Genomic DNA, 17,680 nt, shown 5'->3' with positions numbered 1-17,680 from the left:
GAATGAGATTTATAAAAGCAAGTTTCAGCCTGTGAGTTTATCACAATCATTTTAAGGAGACAGAAGTTCAAAGTATTCTTTAGCACATCCTGTAAACCTGTAAATAGGAACAGATCCATATCTTAAATAGCCTAGCTCCCTCCCTAATTCTGTCATCATAAAACATGCTTAAAAATGACCACTAATGTATGTTCCTCATAGTTGTTTTAGACTTTACATGGCTCAGATTATAATTGTTAGGTATTGTTGATGGTGATTTTTTTCTTTAAAACAGGGAATTTGAATTAACATTTTAAGCACAAAACTTTGGTTTGTGTCATTCAGGAGAAGATTTCATGGATGTGACTACGATTAAGAACCTCCTATTTCTTTAAAAGTTTTTTTTTTAATTTGTTTTTAATGTTTATTATTTTTGAGAGAGAGAGAGCATGAGTGAGCATGAGTGGAGGAAGGGCAGAGAGGGAGAGAGGGAGGGAGGGAGGGAGGGAGGGAGACAATCTGAAGCAGGCTCCAGGCTCCGAGCTGTCAGCACAGAGCCTGATGCGGGGGCTTGAACTCATGAAGTGTGAGATCATGACCTGAGCTGAAGTCAAATGCTTAACCGACTGAGCCACCCAGGCACCCCAAGAACTTCCTATTTCTATAATAGAAACCAAAGGAGTGTATAGAAACCAAAGAAATAATAATAATAAAGGTTTTTAGGTCTTTTAGTAAATCCCAAGGTTTGACTTTTCGTACTTCAAATATACCTTAGCAGAATCTTAACTTTGGGAATTAGGGGAAGGATTGTAATAATAGAAGAGTAAGGTCTTGGGGCGCCTGGGTGGCGCAGTCGGTTAAGCGTCCGACTTCAGCCAGGTCACGATCTCGCGGTCCGTGAGTTCGAGCCCCGCGTCGGGCTCTGGGCTGATGGCTCAGAGCCTGGAGCCTGTTTCCGATTCTGTGTCTCCCTCTCTCTCTGCCCCTCCCCCGTTCATGCTCTGTCTCTCTCTGTCGCAAAAATAAATAAACGTTGAAAAAAAAATTTTTTTAAAAAGAAGAGTAAGGTCTTCAGTTTGCATTGAAAGTGGTCATTTCTATAGAATTTGAGTTAATTAGTAATGTTACATTTAAGTGATGGAAGAATCACATCATGGTTACATTTTCTTTGAAAACCTAATATAATAGTTCATTTATAAAGTCCTGGATAATAGAAACTGGATTGGAGGGGAGGGGGTGGGGAAAGTAAAGGACTAAGACTGGGTGGTAGTAGAATTAAATTTGTCTATTATAAGTTTCTATATGATCCAGGATTTCATATCAAATATTGTGAAAATTCCTGTTAATGGTAATTTCAAGATACACGTTTCCATAGCTATGAAGAATTTACAGGTCATTCATTCTAAATAAATTGTCACCAACTTATTTATATTTTGCATTTTATTATGCCTTAAGGGTTAGTGATCATACATTCTAGATTAGGGAACTAATATCCTCTAGAAGTACCTTAGTTGGTCACTATCCTTTTGATCAGAAGGAGCCAACCATACAGAGCTCTGGGACCATGTGATTCAACTTCAGTGCTTGGGCTAATTTTATTTAACATAGTTTTTAACATCTTGAATTAGGTTGGCTATGTTTCTTTTTTTTTTTTTTTTTTTCTTCAACTTTTTTATTTATTTTTGGGACAGAGAGAGACAGAGCATGAACGGGGGAGGGGCAGAGAGAGAGGGAGACACAGAATCGGAAACAGGCTCCAGGCTCCGAGCCATCAGCCCAGAGCCTGACGCGGGGCTCGAACTCCCGGACCGCGAGATCGTGACCTGGCTGAAGTCGGACGCTTAACCGACTGCGCCACCCAGGCGCCCCCAGGTTGGCTATGTTTCAACTGCACTTTTATAAACAGAAACTTACAGAAACACAGCAAAGCTAGTGATCTTCATACTTTCACACATGAAAATAGAAGATCTTGTGATTATTGTTTCTTAAAGGCTTTTACCTGTCTCTGAGTATAGTCTAACCCTTCTGACCTTGATAGGGTAGTCACAGATACACTGTACTTTTAAATGGGTATATAGAGAAAAACAGAAACTTAATATTTGTCCTGCTGTGTATATGCCTATATTTTAAAAAGCAACTAGTATACAAACATTCTAATACTGTAATGTCAGTATAATTCAGATCCTTTTTAGGTGGATTTTAAGTTTGTTTAAAGTGCTGACCCAGGAAATATTGTTTATAACACTTGGGTGAGTCTTTATTGTTAAAATTGTCCAGGATGTAAAAGATGCTTTGTAAACATCAAGATAAAAAGCTGAAATGTCTTCTGAATGGAGGACACGCAGATGACTTGTTTCATGGGATAAACAACGAACTGGACCTTGATTATGGTAGTTTGTTTCACTAGATTTTTACATACTTATTTGGTTGATATGCTAATGATTATTTTGATTAGTAGTCTTGTTTTATCACTTTTATGTGTCCTGATGTCATGCATTTCATTTTTCCATCTTGCTAAAACAGGAAAATAGATGAAGGGGGTGGTGGAAATAATGGACGATTATGGTGTCTTGAGTTTAAGGAGGAAGAGGAGTATTGTGATGACAGGCTTTACAGGAATAAGAAGACTAATCCTCATCTTTGATCCCTTTATTTCCATATGTATTCATAGATGTAAACTGACAAAGTGGGGGGATGGTTTTCCATATTAGTGCAGCATGTTCTGATGGTGAAAGCAGTAATCATTTGAAACAGCGCTTTAACTGTTTTGGTTGGGGCATACACTTCATTTTGAAACCATAGTTCATTGCTTGAAAGGCTGTTATTTTTTATGTGTTAGACTTTAAATATTGGGTCTGAAAATATTAATATCAAGTTGCATTTATTTTATATCTTTGGTATATAGGGCTTGTCATGGATTTGCAAAAGTAAAATCCTCTTGTATTAGTCTCTTTACCACCACCTACTTCCTTCCTATATTTTAATGTAAATTATACCACATCATCAGTTATACCTGGCTTCCAGAATGGTCAGTGCTTGCATGTGATAGAATTTGCTAGAGATAGAATTTGAAGATCCTTTTAGGGTGGGGAAACCTCTGTCTGTGCCTCTGTCTTTCTGTTGTCTCTCTTGTGGGCTTCTGTCTCAGTATAAAATGTGATTTGTCAAATCCTTTCTTGTTAATATGAATCCCATAATATTTTTTCTCAGCTCCCTTTTTTGAAGAACATAAAATTTTCTCATGCTCTTTTATTATAAATTATCTTTTTACTTTTGTCATGTGAAATCCATTGTGAGAATTTTGTTTCACCCACTGGACATGAACTTTGGTGATAGAAATACTAGGGTAAGAAGCATGTCACTTTCACTGGACTATGTGTTATATAACTTCACTTCTTTAATTCTCGCTAATGTGTAATACATTTGAACTGCTTTGAGCATTTTGGGTTGGTGGGGAGTACTGTAATATTAACCTTTTTAGAGAATTAGTGAAGAGGAGAAATTTCAAAAGAAGTTGGTGAAAGGAAAAAAAAAATTTCTGTGGCTTTTTTAATGATACATTTTTTTATTTTTATACTGAAGTAGAAAAGCAAGTGTTCCTGTTTTTCCTGAAGGAATTGTTCTCACAATTTTTTATTATTAGATAATTACCTAAGCTTTTGTGTTCCTAACAGCAAGCTGTGGCCTTCATTTTAGGTGATGGTGCTCAAGTGAACTTTTTACATTTTGTTCCTGACACCTGGCCAACGTTTTGTTTATATTGGCATGGAGGAGAGCTAACTGACTTGGAGAACAACATTCTCCAGGAGTGTGACTGAAGACTCCCTTGGTGGTGTAATAAACCTATACCTCCTCCTCTTAAAAGCAGGTTTAACAGCTGCAGATCTTATTTTTTGTTCTTGAAGGAATTCCCATTTGTTTTGTTTTTGAGTAGTTTTAATAAGAAGTGAGCTATACTAGTGTATGGTTAGGATCTGTGGGAAGTTGCAGATTCCTTAATAAAGGTCTGGTGTATTGACTAATGACTGATTATTGTTAATATTAAGTGAAAAAATATTTTCAGTTATTAGGAATGGGTGGAGTAAAAGAAAATGAAAAGTAAGAGATGATAACAGGAAGACAGTTGATGGCCTGACTTGTCTTGTGGAACTGGTTGGAAGACTATCCAGAGAAATTATGGAAAACATCCCAGGATGTACAATGCCACATATGTACCATTACTCAGAAGAATTTCCTGTAACAGAGCTATGTTTGTAGCCCAGCTAATTAGCTTCAGGGATTATTTAATTATAAACTCTCTAGGAGTTTGGTGGAGATTAAGAACTATGTTTTGGGGCACCTGGGTGGCTCAGTTGGTTGAGTGTCTGACTTCAGCTCAGGTCATGATCTCAGGTCATGAGTTCGAGCCCCGTGTCGGGCTCTGTGCTGACAGCTCAGAGCCTGGAGCCTGCTTCAGATTCTGTGTCTCCCTCTCTCTCTCTGCCCCTTCCTTGCTTATCCGCGCTCACTCGCTCGCTCTCTCTCTCTCTCTCTCTCTCAAACATTAAAAAGAAAAAAGAATTGTTTTTTTTTTTTTTTTTAAAGAAAGAATGAACTATGTTTAACAACTTACATTAATTCTTTCTGGGAACACCAGCAGCAAAACATTTGGAAGTCTTTAGAAAGACTTGTGGAGATTTGAGTAGAATGTCCAGTTTATCACTTTAAGTGGAACTTAACAGATAAACTGGAGTGATAGCAGTTAAAAGTACTTGTGTCTTGGAAAGGTGTTGAATCTTGGTGCGAAGGAGTTTCAATTTGGTAAGGAACCCTGGGGCAATCACTGCAAATTTTTAAGTTGAAGACTGGGGAGGATTGTACTGATATCTCCATTTTAAGTTCACCTCGTTACTTGTCGAGTACCTACCAGAGCACCTCCTTGTTCCTCACTTCCTCATGTGCAGTCACTTATAGTTACTCTTTTGTATATACCCTCAGATATCTTCCCCTGTTGTGCACATCTGGTTCAATCCTGGCTAAATCCAGCTCTGTCCACTGTACATGTAGATGGAGAATATGGAATGCAATATCGTTGAATGGTCTCTCTCTAAATTTTGGCCACTGAGCTCAAATGGGTCTTTAGATGCTGCCTGAAATCCTATCACATTTTCTTTCTTAAGCTATTCATTGTCACATTGTGCTGGCAGTAATTTCTCTTCTTTCAAACTTCCACCACCTCCTCAGCTCTCACTCCTCACTGCCAGTTAATGACCTTGCTTCCTACTTTCTGGAGAAAATAAGCAAGCAGAAGAGATCTGTACACTCCCGCCACCTTATCAGTTAACTTCTTTCCAATTGGTCATATATACTCTGCTATTCCTGTTGTTCGTCTAGGTGAACTATCCATTCTCTTATTTAAGGCCTACCTCTTCACTTGTCTTCTAGATCTTGACTCTTAGCTACTCAATAACATCATTTCAGCAATGCTCTCTTGTGCTATAGCATTATTTTTCCCCTCTCTACTGGAATATTCTCATCAGCACAGAAATACCTTATGATCTCTAATATTATTAAAAAAAGAAATCCTCCCTTGAATCCACCTTCCCCTTTTGGCTATTCCTGCATTTCCTTGTTTCACTTACAGCAAAACTCCTTGCCATGAAAGAATTGTCTATATGGTTTCCCCTTCTCATTCTGTTTTGAACCCATTCTAACCAGACTTTGCCAACTAAGCTGCTGTGTATGATTGTGCAGGTCGTGTCCTGAACAAGGGTGCCACATTCGAGAGGACAGTGATCACATATTTGTGACAGTGGTTTTCCAGCAGGTGGCACTAAATTTCTTGTTCTAATAAAAGCATATTCTATGACAGTTTTGTAAGAGATGCAAGTAAAGTGTCTTTGGGAGGGACATTGTTTAAATCCACATAAAGATTCTGTATGGGCTAGTAGTGTTCTGCTACCACTCCACCAGAAGAGCTTTTGTTAGTTCACAATGACCACATTTCTCATCCTGCATTAATCTTCAGTCAAGTTAGCATTCATGACAGTTGCTCATTTCCTTCTTCATGAAATGCTTCCTTCACAGAGCTTCTCTCTCGTCATCTACCTCACTAGCCATCATTTTTATTAAAAAAAAAATTGTTTTTGAATGTTTATTTATTTTTGACAGAGAGACAGATCATGAGTGGGGGAGGGGCAGAGAGAGAGGGAGACACAGAATCCGAAGCAGGCTCCAGGCCCTGAGCCTTCAGCACAGAGCCCAACGCGGGGCTCGAACTCACGGACTGTGAGATCATGACCTGAGCTGAAGTCAGATGCTCAACCGACTGAGCCAGCCAGGCGCCCAACCCCCCCCCTTTTTTTTTAAATTTTATTTATTTTTGAGACAGAGAGTATGAGCAGGGGAGGGGCAGAGAGAGAGGGAGACACAGAATCTGAGGCAGGCTCCAGGCTCTGAGCTGTCAGCACAGAGTCTGACACAGGGCTCAAACTCAACGGACTGTGAGATCATGACCTGAGCTGAAGTCAGACGCTTAACCGACTGAGCCACCCAGGCACCCCACTAGCCATCATTTTTAGACCCTCTTTTAGTTTCTCCTTATTTCCCTAATCCCCTAAAGATTGTTTAGGACCTTTTCTGCAATAACTCATTTTCTTGGTAATCTCAACTAGTGTTATGGTTTTAGGTGCCATTTATACATTAGTAATTTCCCATTTTATATCATCAGCCTGGACTGCTTTGTTTCCAGACTCACATATCCAACTGCCTGTATGACATTGCTACTTAGATATCTAATATAGGTATCTTAATTTTAAAAAACTTTTTATTTCAAAATAATTTTAGGCTTACAGGAAGTTCAAAGATCTTGCAGAGAGCTCTCATACCGTCCCTCATTAGTTTTACTGAATGTTAACATCCTACATAGCCATGGTACAATGGGACAATTATCAAAGAAAGGAATTAACATTGGTACAGTTCTAACTATACTGTGTACTTTATTCAGATTTCACCAGTCTTCCCACAAATGTTCCAGGATCTTATCTGGCCCCCTTCCATCTATGATCTTTAGGCTTTGATGACCTTTTGAAGATTACTGCTCAGATACCTTGTAGGATGGTCCTCCAATTTGAGTGTATGTGATGTTTTTCTATGATTAGATTGAGTCTATGGGTTCCAGGGGAAAATAACACAGAGGTGATACTGGGACATCTCAAATTTAATATGTTCAAAATTGAACTCCTCGTTCAATTTTTCTTATCTCTGCTGTTTTTCCTAGCTTACTAATTGGCAGTTCTGGTTTTTCTGTTGGTGGGCCGGTGTGTTTCAGGCTTCACACCAGAACTGCTAAATCAGAGACCAGAGATAAGACCTGACAATTCCATTTTAATGTGCTCTCCTGGAGATTCTTTTGCATACTAAAGTTTGAGAAGCACTGGCTTATATCAGGGCCCCCAATAATTCTCTTGACTCTGCTTTGTTTCTACTCATCAGTCAGTGAGGTCTGTTCTTTCTTCAGAATAGATACAGAATCCCTTACTTGTCACCGTCTCCACTGCTCCCATCTTGTTTCTTTCTTTTTTTTTTTTTTTTTTAAGTTTTTATTTTAATTCCAGTTAGTCAACATACAATGTTATATTAGTTTCAGGCGTATAGTATAGTGCTTCAGCACTTCCATACACATCATCTGGTGCTCATCTTTATAAATATACTCTTTAATCCCCATCTATTTTACCCATCTCCCCACCCAGCTCTTCTCTGGTAACCATCAGTTTGTTCTCTGTAGTTAAGAGTCCGTTTCTTGGTTTGCATCTCTTTTTCCCCTTTGCTTATTTGTTTTGTTTCTTAAATTCTACATATGAGTGAAATGGTATTTGTCTTTCTCTGACTTATTTTGCTTAGCATTATACTCTCTGTCGTTGCAAATGGCAGGATTTCATTCTTTTTATGGCTGAGTAATATTCCATTGTGTGTGTATGTATGTGTGTGTGTGTGTGTGTGTGTGTCACATCTTCTTTATCCATTCATCAATTAACGGACATTTGGGCTATTTGTGTATCTTGGATCAATAATGCCGTTACAAAGGGTGCTTGTATCTCCGAAGTTGGACACTTAACTGACGTGAGTCACCAAGGCATCCAAGGATGAATTAATCATTATAGACTAACAGCCATAGCAGAAGAAAATTTTAACAGCAGAGTAAAAGGAATAGTTGAGGAATTATGAGTGGCATTTGGGTATGAGTACAGAATTCATGGGGAGGTATGATAATGATAGCTGACATTTGAGTACATCTGTGACTGGCATTCATTGGAGGTACAGGAGTACCTTATTTCTTATAGGACTCTGTAAGATATTTAGGCTAGTGAAGAAATTAAGGCATAATAAGGATATAACTTCTCCAAAGTTACATTGCTAGTACATGGATAGGCTGGGCTTCAAAGTCAGCCTGGTCTTAGAGACCAGAATGATACCCACTGCACTGACTCCATACATTGTAAAGCTTGGTGGGGCTAGATTGTGGTGAGTCAAAAGGAGTGTCATAGGAGTAACTTTCTAAAGAGGCAGTGTGAAAAATGATTGTCAATTGGTGGAAGACTAGATAACTAAAGTATGCTACATCCATACTATGTAATTGATAAAGAATGAGGAAAATGCTCCATGTGCGTGGTTATTGAGTGTGTCAGTCATCCATTGTTCAGTAACAAACTCCAGTGAAGTGTCTCAGGTATGTTTTCATTTTTATAAAAATAAAACCATGTATATATTTGTAAGTGTACAGAAAATGAAGCTGGAAAGATAAACTGAATTTTCAAAGCAATTTAGTAGGTATAAGGGAGACTTTTCTTTTTTTTTTCTTTCTTCTTTTTTTTTTTTTTTGTTAGCACCTACTATAAATAACTTAAAACAAATTAAAATGCCCCCATATGTGGTGGGAAACAGGACAGACTGCTTCAGGTAAGTGTCCATGAAAAAGAAGATGGATAGAAGAGATAACATCATATATATTTCTTTGTACATTCTTGAGAAATGGATGTGTGCTAGGACATTGCCAGAAACCACAGATTAAAAATGTAATGTCTAACTACATTTTTAAAAACTTTTTGGGTATATAATCCATTGGTTTTTAATATATTCACAAAGGTGTACAACTATCACCACTATAATTCCAGACATTTCATTATCCCCGAAAGAAACCCTTCCCCATTAGTGCTTAATGCCTATTTTCCCCTCCCCACCAAGCCCTAGCAAACACTAATCTGTCTCCATAAATTTTGCTAGTTCTGGAAATGTCTCATAAATAGAATCATATAACATGTGACTTTTTTGTCTGACTTATTTCACTTAGCACAGTGTTTTTAAGATTTATCTGTGTTGGGGCCACCTGTATTGGTAGGTAGAGCATGCAGCTCTTGATCTCAGGGTTGTGAGTTCAAGCCCCATGTTAGAGCTTACTTTAAAAAAAAAAAAATTTTTATCCATGTTATAGCATTTGTATTTGATTTCTTTCAATGGTTTGGTATATTCCCTTGTATGCTATATAATCTTTTATTCATCAGTTGATGGACACTTTTTGGTGATTGTCCATACTGCTCTCAACATTCAGGAACAGATTTTTTGTTTGTTTTTTAATGAACATGTGTTTTCAGTTCTTTTGGGTATATAGCTAGGAGTGGAATTGCTGGGTCATATTAACTGTATTTAACATCTTGAGGAGCTGCCCAAATTGTTTTCCAAAGTAGCTGCACCATTTTACATTTCTACCAGCAATTTTGTTGCCTTTTTCATTATAGTCATCTTGGTTGGAGGGTGTAGCTCATTGTGACATTGAGTTGCATTTTTGGGGGGCTAATGATGTTGGGTATTTTTTATATGCTTATTGGCAATTTGCATATCCTTTTTGGAGAAATATCTATTCACATTCTTTGCCCATTTTCAAAATTGGACATAGTAATCCTTTCTTTATCTGTAGCATCTCAAATTCTGTCTCCTTTTGTTTGTGCCCCTTTTTTTTAGAGCCATATCTTTATTTAGTCTTTTTATAGAACAACACTTTATTTTAATTTTGTGGCACATTATATGTTTGCCCCTACCTATGTGAGGCAGATTGTATAGAATGAAAACAAGGCCCAGTGACAGTTAAGTCCGTTTGTAGTTAAGTCCGCTCTTGTAGCAGAATAATTAGTTATTTCTCTGTTTCAGAGAGACAAAGTAAAAAAGATTAAGTAAACAGTAATTACATTTTGTAGTTCACATCTTTATGAGATGGGGTGCTCAGGGATGAATTCTTTTAGAAATTATGCTTTTTAATTCTTTTTTGGCTTCCTTACCTGTAGATTGTAATCCTTTATCTGTTTGCAAGTTTCAACGGGGAAGTTAAATAAGTCTTTTTGGATGAAGATACAGTAAGTATCTTAAATGGCACACATTCTTCCCTAGGGAAGAAAAGAGTGGATGCATCAAGTTTGTTTAAGCAGTTATTGGGAGTTATTGGTGTTTCATTTTCTATTGATGTGTAACAAATTACTAGAAAATAGATAAATCCTGAAGTAGCTTTTGCAGACTTCTCAGGAGAGGTATTTTATCTGATGTTACTTAATGAAAATTTCAATAGCAACAGCACACAAGAATGTGGCACAAGTGATCTTCAGATACATCACAGCCTGTTCTAGAATGCAAGGGTGTGATAGCAAGGAAATGAGTTTTCACTTAAAAAAAGTCTTTATAAGAGTCTTGAATGTGTCAGCCACAGCTTTATCGGAAGATGAGAATTAATAAATCTTTTTTTTTTTTGGCTTTGTTTTGAGATAGAAAGTGATTGGAATAGAAACCCTTGCTGGTTTCGGGGCGCCTGGGTGGCTCAGTCGGTTGAGCGTCCGACTTCAGCTCAGGTCATGATCTCACGGTTTGTGAGTTCGAGCCCCGCATCAGGCTCTGGGCTGATGGCTCAGAGCCTGGAGCCTGCTTCAGATTCTGTGTCTCCCTCTCTCTCTGCCCCTCCCCCATTCATGCTCTGTCTCTCTCTGTCTCAAAAATAAATAAACATTAAAAAAAAAAAAGAAAGAAACCCTTGCTGGTTTCTATCTGCTACAGTGAATGGTTCTTTTAATACCTCTCCTTGTGCACATTCTGTGCTTACTCTCTCTTGCATGCACTCTCTCACTCCTCCCTTCCCTCTTTCTCCCTACTCCTTGTTTCTCCCTCTCTTCCCCTGTCTCCCCACTTTGTTTACTTTGAAAAGAAATGTATTGAGAGTTAGAGGGAATAAATGGAATAAATTGTTTTTGTGGTCTCCTGACCTGATGGTAGTGTTTTTACACTAAAATTACTGCACTTTTTTTCCCCTCCCCAATACTAAGCATTTTAAGTTGTATTTTTTGAATACCTCCTAAATTAACATGAGGTTTCATTAGGATTTTCATCATGCTTAAAATGGTAGACTCCCTAATGGGTACATATCAGAATTAGTAATTCTGTAATTTAGTGAGTGGTTGGTAAGTATCAACTGTGTATAGGCACTGGGTTCTACATTCTGGAAATGGAATAGTGACCAAGACATAAGTTCCTACTCTCACGACATATATATTCTAGTAATAAGAGACTGATAATCAGTATACAGATAATAGATGCCATGATTTCAAATAGTAACAGATGCTGTGAAGAAAATAAGGTAATGTCACAGTAAGTGACTTCAGGATGAGGGGTAGTCCTTTGAAGAAATGCCCAAGTTGAGAGGTGAGTGGTGGGTGTAAGGACTCAGTCATGCAAAGAAGGAGTATCTCAGGCAGACATAACTAACACAGAGGCCTTTGAGTTGATCTTTGAGGAGTAGAAAAGAAAACTAGTGTGGATGGAGCTTAATTAAGAAGAGGCTCTACTGTAAGTGTTCTGAGGGTGCTAGGCAGAGACCTAATAATGGAGTGCCTGGTATGCCAGCGAAAGTAATGTGGATTTTATTCCAAGGTAGATTTTGAGTAAGAGAGGGATGAGCAATAACATTCTCTACATGTCTCCGAGGCAGTTACCACGTCCATTCAGGGAGTCAAACATAGTATACTACTATTACCAAATATATGCTGTCCACGGTCAAGTTTCCTGATTGTCCTAACCCTGTGTTTTATAGAGCCTTCTACGATCCAGTTCAGAATCACACATTTACATTTTGTTTCGAGTGTCTTAATCTGCAGCAGTTCTTCAGCCTGTCTTTATCTTTCACAACATTTGTATTTTTAAATACTATGCATCCATTGTTTCACAGACTGTTCCTATTTGGGATTTAATTGATCGTTTCTTCATGATTCAATTCAGTTTATGCACTTTCGTCAATAAAAATGTGATATATCTATATAGACGCGATATATATCTGTAGCAAATTACATCAGAGGGTACTTGACGCTACTTTGTCCATTACTGGTAGTGTTGATTTCAGATTACTTGGTTTAGGTATTGTTTATCAGACTTTTCCACCATATTTTTTTTGTAGTTAAAAAATTATCAAATACTTTGTGCAAATATTCTTCCAGCAAACTTCCACCTAATGGTGAAAATTAGTTATTGTTGCAAAATGGTGATTTGCTAACATTCTCTACACTAGTTAGTTGGTCAGTTGGTGTTCTACAAAAAGAACTTTTTCTTATCTATTTATACATGGATTTGTGGATTCTTTCATTCAGTGTGTTATATAGTTCGTGGTATTCCTTTGATAGTCAACCTGTCCCAAATCTGGCCAATGAAAACCTGTCAAATTATGTCCCTTACCACTTACTATGTCCCCTTCACTTTCTGAGAACTTTTTTTAGTTTTTGGTATAAGAGGGTCCACACTCATCTTGTACTTTCCTTGCCTTAGCCCTGAAGGCAGCCATTTTTTAAGAGCCTGGAATCCTTTTAGTTAAAATGGTATTTAGCAATCAAGATCTGGGCATTAGATTATGTTCACTGCTCCTGTAAATGTCATTGCTTCTAGACTTAGTGGACAGAGTGAAAAAAAATAGGTATGTTTAAATCACAAATTCATACTGATACTCTAATTTTAGTCTGTATCTGGGTTCTTTGCCTCCCAGTTCCTTATTTTTGTCTCCCTTCTCTTCTTCCCTAGTGAGAAACCTAACTATTAGCAGTATACTGATTCCATATTTGCCCACTTGTATGATACATATCAATAGCTTCAGTATTGCTGTATGCATACCGCTACCAACAACAAATCTAAGTAAATTTCAGTATTTATCCACAGTTCTCTTTAGTCTGAGAATAAGTAAAATACTATATTTAAAATTTACTTGGATTAGTTCCTTTTTTTCCTATGTAATTATGGTATTCATTTAGTAGTAAATACATCTTAATTTTTCTAGATGTTGCCAGATTCCCCTTCATTGGAGATGAAGTATATGTCTTTTTTTTTCTTACAGCTTTATTGAGGTACATTTGATACACAGTAAAGTACATTTATTCAAAGTGTTTGATATAAGTTTTGACATGTATACACCTGTGATACCAACACCATAATCAATATTAATGATGGATATGTTCTGTGTAGTTTTCATTTAAATTCCTTTTATTAGCGTATTTTTTATGTTTAAGAGCCATTTGCATTTTTTGTGAGAATTGACTCTTTAATGTTTATTTATAAAAAACAATTTTTTAATGTTTGTTTATGTTTGAAAGAGAGAGAGCATTGAGTGAGGGAGGGTCAGAGAGAGAGAGAGAGAGAGAGAGAGAGAGAGACACAGAATCCAAAGCAGGCTCCAGGCTCTGAGCTGTCAGCACAGAGCCCAACACAGGGCTCTAACTCACAGTGTGTGAGGATTGTCACCTGAGCCGAAGTCAGATGCTTAGCTGACTAAGCCACCCAGGTGCCACTGTTTATTTTTGAGAGAGAGAGAGAGAGCATAGCATACCTGCGCATGTGTGTGAGCAGGGGAGGGACAGAGAGAGAGGGAGACAGAATCCCGAGCAGGCTCCACTCTGTCAGTGCAGAGCTTGACAGGGGACTTGAACTCACAAACCTTGATATCATGACCTGAGCTGAAATCAAGAGTTGAACGCTTAACCAACTGAGCTACCCAGGTGCCCCGGGTTTGATTCTCATTTGTAGTGTCCCCTTCCACCTTTTTCAATAGAATTGTTCACTTTTTTCTTCCCTATTTTTCAGAAGTTTTTAATGCGTATTAGGGATATTAACTATATAATATCAGTAACTTGTAATATCAGTAATGTATCTATGTAATATCAGTAATCTCAGATCCACTTAGAACTACCTTGGTGTATAAGGTATGAATATTGAATCTAAGTTTGTTTCCAAGTTTGTATCCAGTTGTGTCAACACTACTTTAAAAAAAAATTCATCAGGGTGCAGGAACAACTAGATATTCACATAGAAAATAATGAAATTGGACCTCTACCTCACACCATGTAAAAAAAATGAACTCCACATAGATCACAGACCTAAAATTAATAGCTAGAACTATAGAAGTCTTAGAGGAGAACACAGGAGTAAATCTTTGTGACTGGACTCAGCAATAGTCTTTTAGATATAATACCAAAAGCACCTGTGACAAAGGAAAAAATAAATTGGAATTCATCAAACATTAAAACTTTTGTGTTTCCAGTGATACTATCAAGAAAGTAAAAAGACAATACATAAAATGGAAGAACATGTTTACAACTTCTTTTGAGTTCTCTAGAGTGATTTAGTTTTTTCCTAGGCTTTCCCTACCCCCAGAATTAGGTTTTAGCTTTTTACAGTCTTTCTAATCAATGCCACTTGTTCATCTGTTCCACTACCTTTAAATTTCTACTCCCCTCCCCCCCCACCTTTTAATGTTTATTTATTTTGAGAAAGAAAGAGCGTGAGAATGAGCAGGGGTGGAGCAGTGGGAGAAGGAGAGAGAATCCCAAGAGGGCTCTGAGCTGTCAAGCACGGAGCCTGACTCGGGACTTAATCTCTCACAAACTGTGAGATCTTGACCTAAGCTGAAATGAAGAGTTGGACACTTACCTGACTGAGCCACCCAGCGCCCCTCTCCCCACCTTTTTTGTTCCTTATAAATGAATGTGATTTTGTGTCCTTATATTGTCACCTTAGAGTGATTTTATGAGAAAATTATTTTATGAGAAATATAATGATTTTTTAAAATATGGTTTGTAATTTTTTGTTGGTGAGTTCAGTTTGCCTTGTTTTAAACAGGTTTGTTTTCTTTCCTTTTTACCATACTCCTTTCCAATAAGGCAGTTTTGAAATTGCCCCAGCCTGAACTTTTGAAATCCTCCGCTCTGAAGAAGGTCTTAGAGTAGGATCTTCTGGAGAAATTCCTCCAGTCCTTGAGTCAGTATATGGTGGTCTTATTGTTGGTTGCACAGATATTTCTAATTCTTCCCTTCATAGCAAGCAAGCACTTTTCATTTGAAACTGCATTTGTCATTTGAGCCTCTGTTCCTGTCAAAAAATTACAGTACCTTTGTTTCAGGTAGTGAGTCTGACTCTTGTTTACTGTCTCGCTTGAGGTGTCTTGGGTTTCATTACTCCCAGGGAGTTGGGTTTATGACCCCAGTGCCTGTTTCCACTCCCAGCTCCCTGAGTTCTTCCTGTCTTGAGCCCCCGTTCATTAATGGGAGTTTATCACTGTTGTTTTTGGAAAAGCCTGAATTCTCTGCTTTATCTTTCTCTTAATTACTGTATTCATCTATACAAGGTCAACTCTTTACCCTTTCTAGCCCTTCATTTGTACTTAGAAGAATTGTCTTATTTTTAGTAATTGAAACATACTTTAAGTTACAGAAAGTCCAGTTTTAATCTTATGCCCAATGTAATGATTTTTCCTTCCCACATTCTCATTTTTTTTTTAACTTATTTTGACTGGGGGGGGGGCAGAGAAAAAGGGGGGGAGAGAGAGAGAATCCCAAGCAAGTTCTGCACTGTCAGCACCCAATGTGAGGCTCAAACCCACAAACCATGAGATCATGATTTGAGTTGAAACCAAGAGTTGGGCGCTTAACCGACTGAGCCACCCAGAATGCCCCTGCATTCTCATTTTGTTAGGGGTGGCGGTTGTTTTGTTCTTTTAATCGTTACTTTCTTCTTACTCTTGTGGTGCTTACTTTCAAGGCTGAGGAAGAAGAAAGAGGAAAGGGAGCAACATTTTACTTGAATGATTCTGTTGTAATCCAGCATGGTGTCATGGCCTGTATATATGTGCGAGCTCTTTTGTGCTAAACCCGAATACATTTATTTTCAGAGGCCCTTATAGAACCTATCACTTGCCCACATAGGCAGTGTACTTCACATTTCACCTTTGGCAACACTCTTCTTTCGCTTACTCCTGGCTCAGCTCTTGCCCGTGAGTACACCCATATTGTGTGTCATCTTACCTTGGTAAATTTGTCTCACGGGTGGACTTCTGTTGAATGGGCTTCAAGCAGGACTTACAGTTGGCTCAGGGGAAGCACATACATTTTTTTTTCTTTTCCTTGCCATTTTTTATTTTGGAAAACTTCAAACCCACGGAAAAGTTGAGAGGATGGTGGATGAAGAGTCATACGCCCTTCTAGATTTTCCACTTGTTAACATATTTTGCCCATTTGCTGACTTTTTCTTGGCTGAAGTAATTGAGGATCATAATGAGACATTATATCGCTACCTTCCTAAATATTTCTGTATGTCTCTCCAAAAATCAGACATTCTTGTACATAATATGTTTACCACACTCAAAATTCAACAGTGATGTGATACTGTAATACATAGGCCATACTCATATTTTCCGAAATGTTTCAGTAAATGCCCTTGATAGCTGGTTTTCTTCCTTATTCAGGATCCAATCAAGGTTTCAGTTAGTTTTTCATATCTCTTTAATCATGAAAAGTTCTTCACCCTTTTTTTGCCTTTTGTGGTAATGTTTTTAAAAGAGTCGATGCTGGCTTCTTTGCAGAATACCTCTTAGATGTATGTGGTTGTTTTCTCATGATTAGATTGAAATTTAACAGTTTTACTAATGTTTTGGTTAAGGTGATACTCACCAGATTTTTCTGTAAAAGTACCTGTTTCCTTTTTGCTCTAATCTGTGGAGTGTCAATGTCCTATTCCCTAAGTCTCACACCCAATGGTTTCTTAGCATCTGTTGATAATTTTTGTCTGAATCAGTTATTAGTACTTTGGTATTTACAATATGGTTATTTTCTAATTCTGTCATTCTTTCCATGAATAGGTGTTGGCATTCTCCTATAAAAGAATTTTTTGGGGTGCCCGGGTGGCTCAGTCGGTTAAGCACCCGACTTTGAATTTCAACTCAGGTCATGATCTCATGGTTCGTTGGAACGAGCCCCACATTGGGCTCCAAGCTGACAGCAAGAAGCCTGCTTGGGTTTCTCTCCCTCTCTCTCCCTCTTTCTCTCTACCTCTCTCTCTGCCCCTCACCCCTTAAAATAAATAAACATTTAGAAAAATAGAGAATTTTTCCTCTTCTCATCTGTAAAGGAAATAATTTTTTAATCCACACGTGGATTTTTTAAAAATGTATTATCATCCATTCCTGCTACTCATTTTGATGTGCGACTTGTTTCAAATTTGGCCTCTGGGAATCTATGCATTCTTGCTGTGCCAAACAGTAGAAATGTACTTTATCCAACTGCTGGTCTTTTTTCTCCATGTTCTTAAATTTGGCTTCGGTGAATTTAGGCTTCTGCATGCTGAAGGAGGCACTTCCCTGCATAGAAAGTATATTTGCATA

At 37.8% G+C, this 17,680-nt stretch overlaps 1 protein-coding gene and 1 long non-coding RNA gene across 4 annotated transcripts in view; both read left to right on the top strand.

Moving 5' to 3' along the window:
* Positions 1-17,680, top strand: part of EPB41L5 (erythrocyte membrane protein band 4.1 like 5) — a 141,457-nt gene that overhangs the window by 74,208 nt on the left and 49,569 nt on the right. The gene's annotated exons all lie outside the window — the stretch shown is intronic.
* LOC122481253 lies at positions 536-1,404 on the top strand. Its single transcript, XR_006296797.1, has 2 exons — positions 536-807; positions 1,047-1,404. It is a non-coding gene; the product is annotated as an uncharacterized LOC122481253 (long non-coding RNA).

Source organism: Prionailurus bengalensis, chromosome C1, assembly GCF_016509475.1.
Source record: "Prionailurus bengalensis isolate Pbe53 chromosome C1, Fcat_Pben_1.1_paternal_pri, whole genome shotgun sequence".
NCBI lineage: Eukaryota > Metazoa > Chordata > Mammalia > Carnivora > Felidae > Prionailurus > Prionailurus bengalensis.
This window is presented reverse-complemented; position numbering and strand designations above follow the sequence as displayed.